The sequence below is a fragment of the Octodon degus genome, unplaced genomic scaffold (genome assembly GCF_000260255.1).
Source record: "Octodon degus isolate 3935 unplaced genomic scaffold, OctDeg1.0 scaffold00059, whole genome shotgun sequence".
Classification (NCBI taxonomy): domain Eukaryota; kingdom Metazoa; phylum Chordata; class Mammalia; order Rodentia; family Octodontidae; genus Octodon; species Octodon degus.
This window is the reverse complement of record NW_004524635.1, coordinates 2,222,915-2,237,581: the sequence shown is the minus strand read 5'-3', so window position 1 is coordinate 2,237,581 and position 14,667 is coordinate 2,222,915.

The following is a 14,667-nucleotide window of genomic DNA, read 5'->3' as shown; positions in this document are numbered from 1 at the left end:
AAAGTTGAGCTCAAGGATAGTGAGACCCTGTCTAAAAAAAAAGAAAAGAAAAAAAACAAAAACCAAAGTAAGTTCATTTCTGGATGACTATGTCTCTTACAACTTTCTATGATGACTGGAAAGTTTTATACTATGCTGTCCAAGACGGTAGTCACTATGCACACTTAGCTACAGAGCACTTGATACACAGCTAGCGTCAGACTCCTCTTAAGCTTTTTCTTATTATGCTGACCATTCACCACTGCTCCTTCCCAAACCACCAGACCTGCGTAGACACCACTGTTCATGTCCCTTGAGTTCCTGGTGACCTTAGAAAATTTGGAATCTAACCTTCATCCTATATGACTTAGTATTTATTGTCATACCTTGTTGCTTACCTACCCAGAAGACAGTCTCTCCAAAACAGGGCAGATTATGTGATTATGTGATTATATATATATATATATATTCATATTTAGTACAAGGTCTACAGAGATCAGACTCATAATGATCCTCCCATTTCAGGCTCCAAAGCACTGGGATTATAGGTATGTGCCACCACACCCAATCTCGTTGGCCATCTCAGCGTGTCCTGGGGACCGGGCTGGCATAGCACACTGGGGATCAAACCCTGGTCCGAGGCCTGTCTAAGCAGGTTCTTTAGTCCGCTGAGCTATCTGGCCAGCCCTTACATGTATATTTTTAAAAGTACCTATCACATAATGCCAATCCACAACCATATCCATAAAACCAAACAAGAAGCCAGTTGGGTGTGTTATATGGTAGGTTTTATTACAAAATGTATTGCGAACATTCATACGATGTTACCTTGGACCTGCTGTTTTCTTCACTAACTGCTAGATCACAGTCCCTTACTTAAGTGCGCTATAGCACTACCTTCATCCACACTAGAACTGTCCTGGGTAAGATGTTTATTTTGACACAATATGTTCATAAAAATACTCATTTCTTACTTCCTATTTGCTGTCTTCTACAGTTGTTTCATAGGACATTTTGTAGAAGGAGCAACTTCGAGGACTATTAAACACACCTTCCCACTCTAGTTGCAATCACTTTCCAATGAAACCAAGTGACTCTAGATATATATATTTTTTTTCTCCCAGGATTTTTCCCTTCAGGACTTCTTTGTTCCTTTCAGTCACAGCCTTTGGCAACAGTACCTCCCAATCAATCTGTTTTGTGTTTTTCAGAATTTAAATGGTGAGCAAAGTTCAAGGTCTTTCCCAGAGCACCTGTGGGCCCCAGATAAGCCATTGTGTTTTGACAGAGGATTGAATAATCCTGAGTTGTTTACACAGCCCTGTCTGCCTAATGTGTCAATAAATCTCTTCCTACCGTTGCCTTTAACTTTGTGGTGTTCTGGGAGGGTCCTTCTGAATCTAGTGCTACTGAGGCAAGGTAATCTATCTATCTTACAAAATTTTAAAATGAAACTAAGAAAATACAAGTTACTCTGTTCTGTTGTTCCCAAATATTAAGGAAAATTAACAAGAACCACAGAAGTCATAACAACACAACACAAAATATTCTATTAAGGAAAAATATGATAGACCTAGGTCATTTGATTACACACCAAATACATATACCCCCTTCAAAAGGCAATGGGTTAAACAGAAAAGCAAAGACAGGCACAAAACCTTTCTACACATGTTGGCTTTCTTAATTCTGATGGAAGGAAATTTGTTGAATTGCACAAAATGAAGAGATGAGGGTTTGGAGAGTTCAAGCTGCTTTTTCAGTTAACTTTTACTAAAGTTACATCGAATAGGTGTTTTACTAAGGAAAACTGTTCAATAGACCCCAAAAGAAACAATGCAACTCTGTGATTTCAGTCCCTTGCTATTTTTTTTATATTGGGTTCCTTTTCATATTGTTATTTAATGCATTCTTCATTCAGTGATAAGGCTTGGGAAAAGTTATGATAATTTGAAAGCCTTTTTTTTAATAGCAAAGACTTTTTCTTAATTGAGAATTTAATATAAAAGTAATAAGAAAGGGTTCGAGTCAATGAGGTCACTGCACAAATGGTTGGTCAAAAGAGGTATTAGATAGTCGCTCCTTCAATGGCCTCAGAAAATAATTGCAACATTTGTTCTGCCACTCATTTTCCATTTTATTTGGAGATAATTTCTGTCAGGACTATAAGAGGAAAATTTAAATTCAGTTCTGTTTAACTGATTTTGCTTGTTTCCCTCTATAATCATTGTTAATACACATAGAACACCTGTGATAAAGACAGAGCTTTGGTTCCCCATTCTGTCTGTCTGCCTTTCACCCTTACAAGACTGGCGGATAACATCTCCTTCCTCCTTTACTCTGTGGCCGGCGTGATGCTGACAACGTGCTGGGCAGATGTGTTTCCTCAAGCCCTGAGATACGTGTAATGGAGGGAAGCAAAGAGGTAATGAAGTGTGTCTTTACATCCAGCAGAAGGGCTCCTCTCCTGCCTCCCACTGTCTCCACTGCTCCGCTCTGCTGGGCTTCATTAAATGCATATGCACCTTGTAAAAGTTGCTACTGCATAAGATATATGAGCAGTAGAGACAGGTGGTTATTTTTTTTTTTTTTTTGCCATAAAAAGTTTTAAAACAATGACATTCCATTAGCTTAAAACTAAATCATGTGCAGGTGGGTAGACTCATGTAGAATGCATAAAATCACAGGAAAAATATTGATGGGAGAAAGACTGGGTGGTACAATGGAAAGCACTTTAGAACAGATGACAGCTTTGTCTCTGGTTAGGTATACAACCCAGGCGAAAACCCACTTTTGCTTCTCCAAGTAACTCTTTTTACACTGCAAGATTAAGTGAATAGTGCTAAATCTAGCTGGCTTACAGGACTTGCGTATAGACCAAAGATAGAAGTGCTTTAAAAGCTATAAAATACTGTAGAAAATATTATTAAGGTAATTTCAGCCACCTTTGGGATATCTCATCTGAAGAACCAAGTGATATTAAGTATGCAAAGTCCTTTATTTTAAAATAATCTTCTAATTTGAAGGAACATAAATTTAATATATTAAATTCTTCCAGGGAATAAATTACATCTTGAGAATTAATTGGGCATTTTGGAAGCTACATAAATTTAAATAGTAATTTTCTAGATGAAGTTCTAGTATCCTACTCAACTTGATGCAGCTTATGAATGAGTCAACTTACAATCAAGCCATAATTTCTGGATGAGAAAATCTGGTGCAATAATTCAAACTGGTATAGTCAATTAGTCAGCAAAACGAATGCAGTGCTCTATAGTGAGAATTGCATTACGCGGTAACAGAGCACAAAGGGATCGCATTTGTACCTAATGAAAATCATGCTTCCTCAAGGAGAAAGCTTTAAGTCATTGAAAAGAAATAAATGAGAAGACAACTAATCTAATGTTCCAGATAGGGGAAAATAAACTAAATCAAGATAGACTAAACTTCTCAAAAAATGCTTTTAGAGGGAATTTTTGGATAATGAATTATTTGATCTTTATCCTTACTTCAAAGTTTCTTTGTACATGAGACATTCTCATAGCTTATGTGATTTTCTATTAGTTAGCCATTTTCTTTTTTCTTATAAATTTTTAAAAAATTATTTATTTATTTATTTATTTGGTGCAGGGTCTCGTTACACAGCTCAGACTCATAGTGATCCTCCAGTTTCAGGTTTCCCAGCCGTGGGATTGCAGGCATGTGCCACTCTGCCTGGTTTCGCTGGTTCAGCTAGGCTCAGGCCCAGTGCAGCATATGTTGCCAGGGATCAAACGCAGGACCTTGCACTTGCCAGACAGGCACTTAGACCACTGAGCTATCTCTTCAGCCCTACTTAGCCATTTTCAAAACACAAAATTATTAGAAAGTCTAAGTAAAATGTTATTACCTACAAATTATTTTCTGAAATGTGTTGACTCTAATTTTTCCTTTCTTCCTTTAAAAGAAGATGTATATTTGATAAATTGTAAGTTGTATAAAATTCTTTAACAAGTAAGCTTGTGGGTGAATACCAACCAAAAGAATGAGAAAGAAAACTGTATTCCATAAAGTTACTTCAAGAAAGTAAGTTTTACACTTTTAACTCTGCCATACTGCATTTATTTATTTATAAATTTATTTATATGCCAAGTCTCTGTGGCCTGCTCAGCATTCCGGGGGCAGGGCCAGAGCAGCATTTGGTGCCAGGGATTGAATCCTGGTCCTTATACTTGACTAAGCAGGAGCTTAGTCCACTGAGCTATCTTGCCGACCCTTGCCATAGTTCTTTTTATCTAAATATATATATGTATAATATATACATATTATATATATATGGGCAATATATATATGGGATATATATATATATATGGGATATATACATATTATATATATATGGGCAATATATATATGGGATATATATATATATTGCCCAGGAAACTTTTCCTGGATGGAGATGTTTCCTGGCAACTGTGTTGGGCAGTGGGAATATCTGGCTCACTGGAGCTGGGGAATCTGCTGTTCACAAGATCAAACAATGAAGAGGATAGTAGCCACAATAGTGGGTCCATTAGTTCTTGATGGTTAATTTTGTTGGTACTACACGTGCAGTGTTACCTGAAATCAACTACAGATGCTCACACCCTTTCTGTCTCTTTACTATGTGGAACAACATACAACAGCATTAACAAAGTTGATTTTTACCATATTCTTAATGTGTGTTCTAAGTGATGTTTTGAATTTGAAAATAACCATAAGAGCTGAGACAATGAGTACTGCATTAAGCCACTGAGTTGTGGGATAAGTTTTTATGTAATAAAATATAGCTAATGATAGTAAGAACAATAGATACCAGAATACTTCTTTGCTTTTAATACTGATAAAATTTAGCATAATTATTGACTATTATTTTAAGTGACTTTCATAAATCATGTCACATATGCACAGGTATGCTATACTTTTGGTACTCTCAAATGCTAAATCAGATACAATAAGAAGAAAATAATCTTTCTTAACAATTTTTGGATGTGCTTTATAGCATCTGGCTAAGGCAGCATAATGAATACTCCCTTGAAAGTCACCTCATTTTTTCTTATTTTTGGGAACAGATAATTTTATTGACTCAGTAAATAGCCTACTTTTTTTTCAGGAACTGTATCATTTATTTCTAGCCATTATTTCTTTTGTTTCCTCCAATCATCTACTAGGAGGAGTTATCATGCTTAATCAGGTATAAAAGATGCATTCTAGAGACTTGAGGTTCTTATGAAACTCACTCAGTGCCTAAATATTGGGGAATGAGGAGCTGAACTCAGAAACGGCTAGTTCTAAGGCTCATTAAACTGCTTGTGCCTCTCTAGGTCATTACATTTTGTAGCCCTTATAAAGCATCACAGTGGAGAGAATTTCTAGGTCATGTTCATGTGAACTTTCAGGCTAGGCAAATACTATATGAAGGTGTCTTCCTTGAGTAGGGCTGAATATAAGATTGAGTTTTCTAAAGTAAATTAGATGATGGGTGTGCATGTGCACACTTGTAATCTCAGCACTTGGGAGGCTGAGGCAGGAGGATGGTTGCAAGTTCCAGACCAGCCTGGGTTACATAAAGAGCTCAAGGTCAGCCTAAACTGTGTAAGAAGACCCTGTCTCAAAAAGACAAAAAAAAAGTAAAAATAAAAATAAAAACAAAAAAGTAAATTAGTGCAAGGATTGGACCCAGAGGGAATTCTATGGAGTCCTTGTCAAACCTTAGTCCTCAATTCTCCTGAGAGTAATTTAGGAAATCTCTTGACAATTTTCCTTCAGTCATGCTACCTAGATGGTACATGCTTCCTGCTCTGCTCTTTGTCTACTGGTATAAAAAGGTGTCTGTGCTTCCTCTTGTTGTGATAAGGGAACTCTTCACTGTAAAAAAGATCTGCTTTTGACAATACCCAGTTATAACATCATCTTGTTGATGGATATATTCAGAATAAATAGCTCATCCCATTACTTTGGTAAAGATCTGTTTTGAGAAAATAAGAAAGTTGTGTTAGACAAAAAATGACAAGTACTGTGTCATGCGTATAACCTTATATGTTCCTCAGCTATAAAGAAAGATATTCTTTCTTTAGGTAAATAAATGCAACTAGAGGCCTTACTCATAGGTGAAATATGTCAGACTCACATGTGTAAACATCATAGTGTCTCCCTAGTATAAAAACCCAAAAGAGTAAAGAAAATCTGAAAGGTACAATACATGTAGTGAAAAAGAAAGAAAATGAACATAATGAATAAATAATTGGGATGAGCAAAAGGAGAAAAGACAGAAAAAACAAAGGGGAAAAATCATATATGTGTATATACAGAATAGCTAGGATGATTGTACTGCTAATTTCTACCACTTTTTTGAAGGTAGAAGTTAACACTTACAATTTTTACTTTGAGGGCTGGGGAGATGGATCAGTGGAATAAGCATTTCCCTGGCAAATGCAAGGGCCTGAGTTCAATCCCTGGTTCCATCCAAAAAAAAAATTACTTTGACCAATTTTATGTGTTTATATCTATAATCTGAGTAATCACAATGAAGACAGCAATGTGCAATATAACAACCACTGTAGAATACCTATCATCTTATTTTTTTTAATTCTATGGTTTAAAAGTCTTTTTTTTAATACAGGGTCTCACCATGCAGCTCAGACTCATAGTGATCCTTCTGCTTCAGCCTTCTCATCACTGGGATTATGGGTGTGAACCACCACGCCCACTTCTATAGCCTGCACCTCGTGCCTGGCATTGCAGGGCCCACATGGCAAGTGGTATCTCTGTTGAACTTGGGTCCTTGCACTTGCCAGGGAGGTGCTTATGCTTCCAAACTAACTCACAAGCCCCTCTAATGTCTTATCTATATATTTATCATTGCGTGAAATAAAAAAGCATTCAAAAAAATATCTGTTTTATGTTCACAGGACAACACTTAGTTATAACATCCTCTTGTTGGTGGATATATTCTTTTTTTCTTTCTTTGGATTTTTAGGGAAGGGTGTACTGGGTGTTCAAGGTCTCAGTACGAGATTGGACTCATAGTGATCTGCCTGTTTACAGCCTCCTAAGAGCTGGGAATACAGGGGCACACCACCATGCCAGCGCATGTCTCAGTGTGCCCCAGGGGTGGGGCAGGCACAGCAGGCCTGGAAATCGAACCCTTGCACCTGCTTGCAAGTGTTTTAATCCACTGAGCTATTTGGCCAGCCCTTGGTGGATATATTCAAAAGAAAATTGTGTGTCCAATTACTTTGCTAAAGTTTTGAGAAAATATGAAAGTGTGCATACAGCCTTCCATGTTTAGTTTTATGCTTTCAAAATTTTAAAAAATCCCTTAATAACATGAGGTATGATCAGAATACACTGGCAACAATGCATTGTAATATTTGAACAATTATTACAATAAAAAACACTTTGCCATTAATTGTCCTCAAAATACTCCCTCTCATTTAGAACATATCCCATTGCTCTTACCACCTTCTGAAGCAGTTCTAGAAGTCCTTGTTCATGTGTATCTTTCTGAGGGATGGTAAAAATATGGAGAATGCCATTGCCAATTCCTCTTCAATGGGAAGGTTGGCTCAGGGAGGAGGGTTGAAGAAGGAGACTTAAAAAAAGAATTAAGATCTGTCTAGTAGCCACTCTCCACAATGAATGCAATCATGTATTACACACCTGTACTAATAAAAAATGAAAAAGGAATTAAAAAACCATTATGATGTGTCTTCATCCACCTCATTCACTGGATCTGACAGTGTGTGCCTTTTGGGTCTTGTTGATTCAAAATAACTGTGAAAGGAAATATTTTGAATGAAGTAGGGCATTGAGCAGGCATGGCGATCCAACTAAAGACAAACATAAAAAGGACTTCCAAAACTATCTCAGGAAGTGAAAAGAACATTGGGATATGCATGATTCATGCAAGGAGAAATATTTTGAAAGGGATTAATGATGTGTATTTTATTGTAATAATTTAAAAAATTAAACCATATTTTTATTCACATGTTTTACAATGCTGTTTAAAAGTACTGCTGTGCAAGAATTTGCAATGAAATTTAAAGCCTTAGTATTAGAAATTATCTTTTCTTTGTATGCAGTGTGCATTGTGCCTTTAGGAAAGCACAGGGATGATGCACTGTTTAGATACTCTGCAGGATATATTTTCAATATTCTGATCTTTACTTTCCTTTGTTCAAGTTTATGATACATTATAGATGAACTGTTTTGAGCTTATTTATTTCATGAGTGCTCTATAAGCTACTTTTAAAATGTGCCTGGAATATAAAGATAGAGCTTTACTACCTGGGTTTTTTATGGGACAGTATAAATGCACGTTTATTGCAGTCAAGATGAATCACTGGAAAGCTGTTATGAATTCCATAGGAGCCTGCAATTCATTATTGATGGACTTCCCAAACTTCAGGTTTATACAGATGATACGGATGAGGATGAGCAAGTAGAGATGAGCCTTAAGGGTATAAGGCCCCGACACTAACTATAAGGAAATCTTTATATCCGCACATGTCTGGAAAGCTAGAATGAACTCAGCCAGAAACCTTGAGTCCCCTTCTCCCCTAGTCTATGATATTTTGTGGAGCAAAGAAAACAGATAGTTTTCTTTGTAAATTCTGTCCATAGTTGATCATGTTATACTGTCAATTATGAGTGACTACACATCACTCATAATTGTGTCTCATGAGATTAGAGATTAATGAGATTAGAATACTGAAAGAGAATAGGATCCTATGTACAGTCTGAGTGATAAAGTTAGCAAAAAACCTACATAGGTAAAATGTTTTTATTTTGAAATAAAATTTGAAAAACTATTTAATTTTGCAAGAGTTAAAGCAGAAATATCAATGTGAATTTATCACCTTTAAAATATGTTCTGTGCTGCTAAGTGAGTCTATAAGAAATGTCACTTTTTAAAAACAATCATTAATCATGTGGGACAGTTTTATTTGCACTTGGATTTTTGTGCCTTGTATTGACCTTTACCTAAGAGGAATCAGAGTTTCTTAGACCAGGGATTTCAGGATGAGCCATGATGTTCTTATTATTTCCAGAGAGAAGCAATACTAAAGAATAAATAAAATAAAAGCAGAACGTTGTTGGAATCACAAAGGAGCCAGGTTTAAGAGAATCCCACAGATAAATCTTATAACTTGAGCATTGCATCATAAAGTAAACAATAATTCTTTAATGTTTTAAGACCCCAATATCCACATGATAGACAGCTACTCAATATCTTAAAGGGAAAACATTCTTAAATTTCTAATAAACTTGCATTTAAAAGGTTTTGTTAAGCAAATTGAAGGAAATGTATATTACATATAGGTCTTGCCTTATCTTGGTCTTAATTCTCCAGCACAAAAGTGTAGAAATGAGGTGTGAAAAGTGAAGCCATATTAATATGCAGATCTGTAGAAGGCTCAAGTCAACAGATTTGGACATTGCCAGTCCTGTGGATAACCCACTACTATTATGGACTACTGGACTATATTGGAATGTTTTGCTGAATTTATGCACCTGGAATATTTGGATGGCAATGGAATACTCTGACAAACCTAAACAAAAAAAAGGAGATATAAATGAAGGATAATTTTTTATCTGTATATACAAAATAATTAGGATAGATACATAGCCACTTTCTCTTAATTCAATAAAAAGAAAGATTTGTACTAATACTGTTTGGACAGGATATCATGTCTGCATCTTGAGCTATGAATGACTACTACAAAGACAACAATATGCAATGTATTAATTGTTGTAACTCTCCTATGAACCTGTTTTGAAACTGTCACATTGCAATTTCTTTCTCAATAAAATTAGTTAAAGAATATGAAATTAAAAACTGCTTGGAAAATTCTATACCTCATTATATGAACAGATATATAAAGCATTATTTTAAGTTCTGATAGCTGCTACTAAATGCCCATGTTCTTTCCATGCATTTGATCTTGCAAAGTATTGGCTTCTCTGTAAGGCCTGCTGCCTCATCATCATAAAACAGCCTCCAGAAACAATTTGTGGAGGGAAACCCCTGTAGTTGCTTCTCTTCAGTCTTTTTGGGATACTTTTATCCCTGTGTTTACCTTCGGGCCAATACTTGGTGTCTCCCTGTGCTCAGATTGACTTAGACTTATTAGGAAGTTCTCCTGGATCTAAGGATGGAGCAGATTATTTTGATTCCCTTCTAGGTTGAATTCCAGAACAGAATCAAATGCTAGGAATGGAATGAAGTTTTAGATGACTGATAGCATACTGTGATCCCTTCAAGCTATAAAGTATTGCAAGCCAACTTGGAGTGCAAGCAAAAGCCTTGGGAAGAGGTCTAGGGAGATGGCTCAGTAGAATAAGCACTTGCCTGGCAAGAGCAAGGGTCTGAGTTCAATCCTTGGTTCAAAAAAAAAAAGCCTTGGGAAGACAAATTAAGTAACACTATATTTTGATTCAAATTAAAGAATAAAGTGAAAAGGGCTGGTGAGATAGCTCGGGGGACTAAGCGCCTGCTTAGGCAAGTACAGGGACTGAGGTTCCATCTGGCCCTGCACCCTTGTGTGCTGAGTTGGTGACAGAGACCAGACATGATGGTGCGCACCTGTAACCCCAGTTCTGGCGAGGCTGAAAACAGGAGGATCACTATGAAGCCAATCTGCATATTGAGACCCTGTACCAAATAAATGAGAAAAAAAAGTGAAAACAGTCATGAGAGGCACAATAATAATCAACTACGTAAGATGAAAACTTAAGCTCATTAGAGGATACCTAGTACATGATTTGTACATGAGAATAATTGCAAACACTAACCATAATATGCTGATTTTACTTAAATTATTCGTAAATATACCCAGGTTACTGTGGCACTCTGTAAGCAGTCCAAATTTCCAATTGTATCCTAGTGCTGAAGTTTGTCAAAAATGAAGGTAAGGTTGGAACTAACAAATTTGTAAACTCATTTGGTTCAATTATATTAACATTTTAAAAACATTTATTAATTTGTATAGATTTGTTTCTACTAAGGATTTTTAAACTCTTGGGAAACCATGATTTAATTTTGTTTTAATTTTTTAGAAAATTGTGACTAATAGTTATTTACTAGGATTTAATCAACTAGATTTGATAATGGTTACAAATGTTTAGGAAACATAAAGCTGTCAGATTTATAAACTAATGAAAGAAAATGCAAAAATGAGTATTTTAATTTAATTTTGCATCCTGATCATTATATTTAGAATTAAAATATCAAGCTTTGCATATTTATAATTTTAATTAAACTGAAACAGTAATTATAAAGATTGTTTCCTCCTTATAAAAATATATCTAGAACCAGCTTTGGCATGCTGAAGTGAGGATATAGTTTGGGGAAGGAGAAAAATGCATGCCTATCTCAGCTAATATATAATATTGTCCAGGCACATTCACACTTTGAATTTATTGCCTAAGGTGAGGACTAATCTGACTATGCCTTCCTTAACAATGTAAATTATAGAACTCAAAAAGCAAGATAGGACCCCTGAGAAAGATAAATATCAGAAGCATCAGTTCTGTCCCTCTTTATTATATATATGGTGATAAGGTCAAAACCAAGAAATTAGGAGGAGGCTAAAGAGTATTTCACAAAAATAGGGCTTATAAAGCCTTTAATGTCCCTTATTTAGCCTTGGTTGGTGTGTAGCATGCCTATGGTGTTACTATAGAGATACAATAGAAGAACACACCACAAATTGACATCAATGGGCAAAACACTGTAGCATATGATGCAAGACCTTCAGTCTGATCCTCTATAACCTGTAACCTATAGTGAAGAACTGTAAGTTCCTATAAGCTGCCTGTCCTCTGCCTAGTTTTGATTGATGAGAACAGGAAGCTGTCGTGTAGAGTTCTGATGCCATTGTTGAAATCTTATCCCTTTTCTGTAATTGTCTATACTCACAACAGGATGTGGTTTCCTTTATGGCATTTAAAACTCACTCAGAGCAGATATTGTTGGAGTCATTATCTAGAATTCCACATGTTTGCCAAGTATCTTATTTCTCAGTGATGAAAGAAGTGGGAAAGGCATAATTTTGTTAGGGTGCATAGATATTTGATGATTTTACTCTGAAAATGGATATTCCTGTAAGCACATAAAACAACTCATACAACCTTAGAATGGGCCAAAGGCTTTGAATTAGTAATATAAGTTGGTTCAGTGATAGAGTTTGAGAAAGTTTTATGCTTCTTCTTTATTTTTAGATAGAACATCATTTCAAGCTTTCATGTGTGTGCATATCACAAGAAGGATCCAATTAAAGTAGAGATACTGAATCTGTAGGTCTGCTGAGTCATATTTCTACCAAGTCCTAGAAGATGCACATATAGTGCTCTAAGTTTGTGATAATACAGAACTTGACTGAGGCCAGGAGAGATGCAGGTAGTTCCCAAATTATAGTTGTTCATGTAAGTATTTTCTGCTTTATGATGATGTGAAAGTAATACACATTTAGTAGAAGCCACACCTCCTGACATGGTCACTCATGAGCTGAAACTCTTAGTCAATCATGTAATCATGAGAGAAAACAACTAATTTTACTGTTTGATGTTTGCACAGCTGATCATGTCTAACAACTGCATGCTAATATAAGTGTTTTGGGCGTATTTATAAACTATGATGTTTGGTATGTTGGGTATATTAAAATATGTTTTCCTCTCATGATAGGTTTTTGTGGGGATATATCTGCATCATAAAGTAAGGAGTATCTGTAACAAATTAGAGATTATCTGGAGGAAGAAGTACTGTAGCACACATGGGTGCTGACATCAATGAGCAAAACAGTATAGCACATGATTCAAGACCTGCAGTCTGATCCTCTTATGGTGGGAAGAATGGGCTAGACAGGGCATTTAGGACCACTATTGGGCTCTAGGGTGGAGAAAAATAAGAGAAATTTGTTAACATGCCTTATTTTACATATGTAGCTGTGTCTAGGGCACTTATAAACAGGCAGTTCAGAATTATGACAGACTGTTGGCCAGATAGCACAGCGGACTAAAGCACTTGCTTAGGCAGAGTACAGGGACTCAGTTTTGAGTCAGCAGGCCATGCTGGTCCCACCCCTGGGGGCATTGAGACAGCGACTGAGACTAGGCTAGCCTGGGACTAGACTAATCCCAGTCCTCAAGCTGAAAACAGGAGGATCACTACAAGTCAGATCTATGTGGTGAGATCCTATAGACCCTGTACTAAATGATAATTGTAGGTGGAATAAATTCCCAGTGAGATGGTTCCTAAACTTGAAGAACATGAAGCAGTCAGACAGGCAAAGAGATTGGAGTAGACATGCTCAAGACAGTGCACCTGTTCAAAGGTGTTCAGCTGGCAAAGAGCACTATAATGGTCATCACTCTGGACTCTGATTTCAATGCATCCTAGGTAATTTCTGTTGTGAGGGTACAGATGAAAAGATAAACAAATGAAGGGGAGATGCAGGTGACATCATGGGAAGTTTCCAGTATCATGTTACAATTTCAACTTTTTTAAAATGCATTTTTAGTACAGGGTCTGCAGGGTATCACTACTCAGATCGGACTTGTAGTGATCCTGCTGTTTTCAGCCTCCAAGCACTGGGATTACAGGGGCACACCACCATGCCCAGTCTCAGAGTGCTCCGGGGAGAGATGGCGGCTGGAACGATTTGTGTTGCTGGGGATTGGACCACGTACAATTTCAACTTTAACGCATATGGTACTGGAGTTGTTATGAATATTATCAACACGTACTCTGTAAGCTAGTGATGTCTATTCTAAAGGGCTCAAGATCATCAACAACTATGGTTCTTTTTCTAAAACTAAAATTTTTATTTATTTATTTATTTATTTATTTATTTATTTTTTGGATGCAAGGTCTTGCTACACTGGACTTGTAGTGATTGTCCTGTCTCAGCTTGCCTATTCTGGGATTACAGGCATGCATCACCAAGCCTGGATCCAGGCTGGCATGGCATGTGGTGCTGGGGACTGAATTTGAGACTTTGAGCTGCCCAGGCAGGCACTTATGCTGCCAAGCTATCTCCCCAGTCTTATGGTTTTAAAGAAAACTTATAAATCAAGATTTTTATGCGAGATCTTCCACTATAAAAGCAACACAACTGGTTCATATTAAAACTATACTCATGGATTTTTCATGTAAAAGTTTTATATGCCTTGCCCAATATGTCTTTGGAAGAATATAAGAAGATCCATTATTTTGCAGCATCACGATCCAGAGTCTAGATGTTGCCATTTCTCTGGTTTCTATTGTCCTAAATTCACTATCCTAAACTTTATGAATGGAGTTAATGTACCTTTCTAGGGTCCCTCCATCTTCCCTTCCAAATTCATAAAAGTCCATGTCTCCAGCAATGTGGATTATTTTGGTGCAGAAGCATTCATCTTTTTCTGAATTTTCTTTCCTTGTTCTTCGTTTCAGGGTCAGATCACCCTGACTCTGTTATTTCAAATCTTCCCTTAGTGCTCATTTTTGCTGAGACTTCTGTCTTTGACATATTGCTGCTACTTTTTGGCTTCACACTTCTTTGTTTGGCACTCTAACCCCCACCGTTTGTGTGCATTTATTTTTTATTTTCCTTCCGAGGCTTTCATGTATCTGAGTTTCCATGTTGATCACTTTGTTAAATATGGCTGTCCCTCCTTAGAAATTACAGGTCC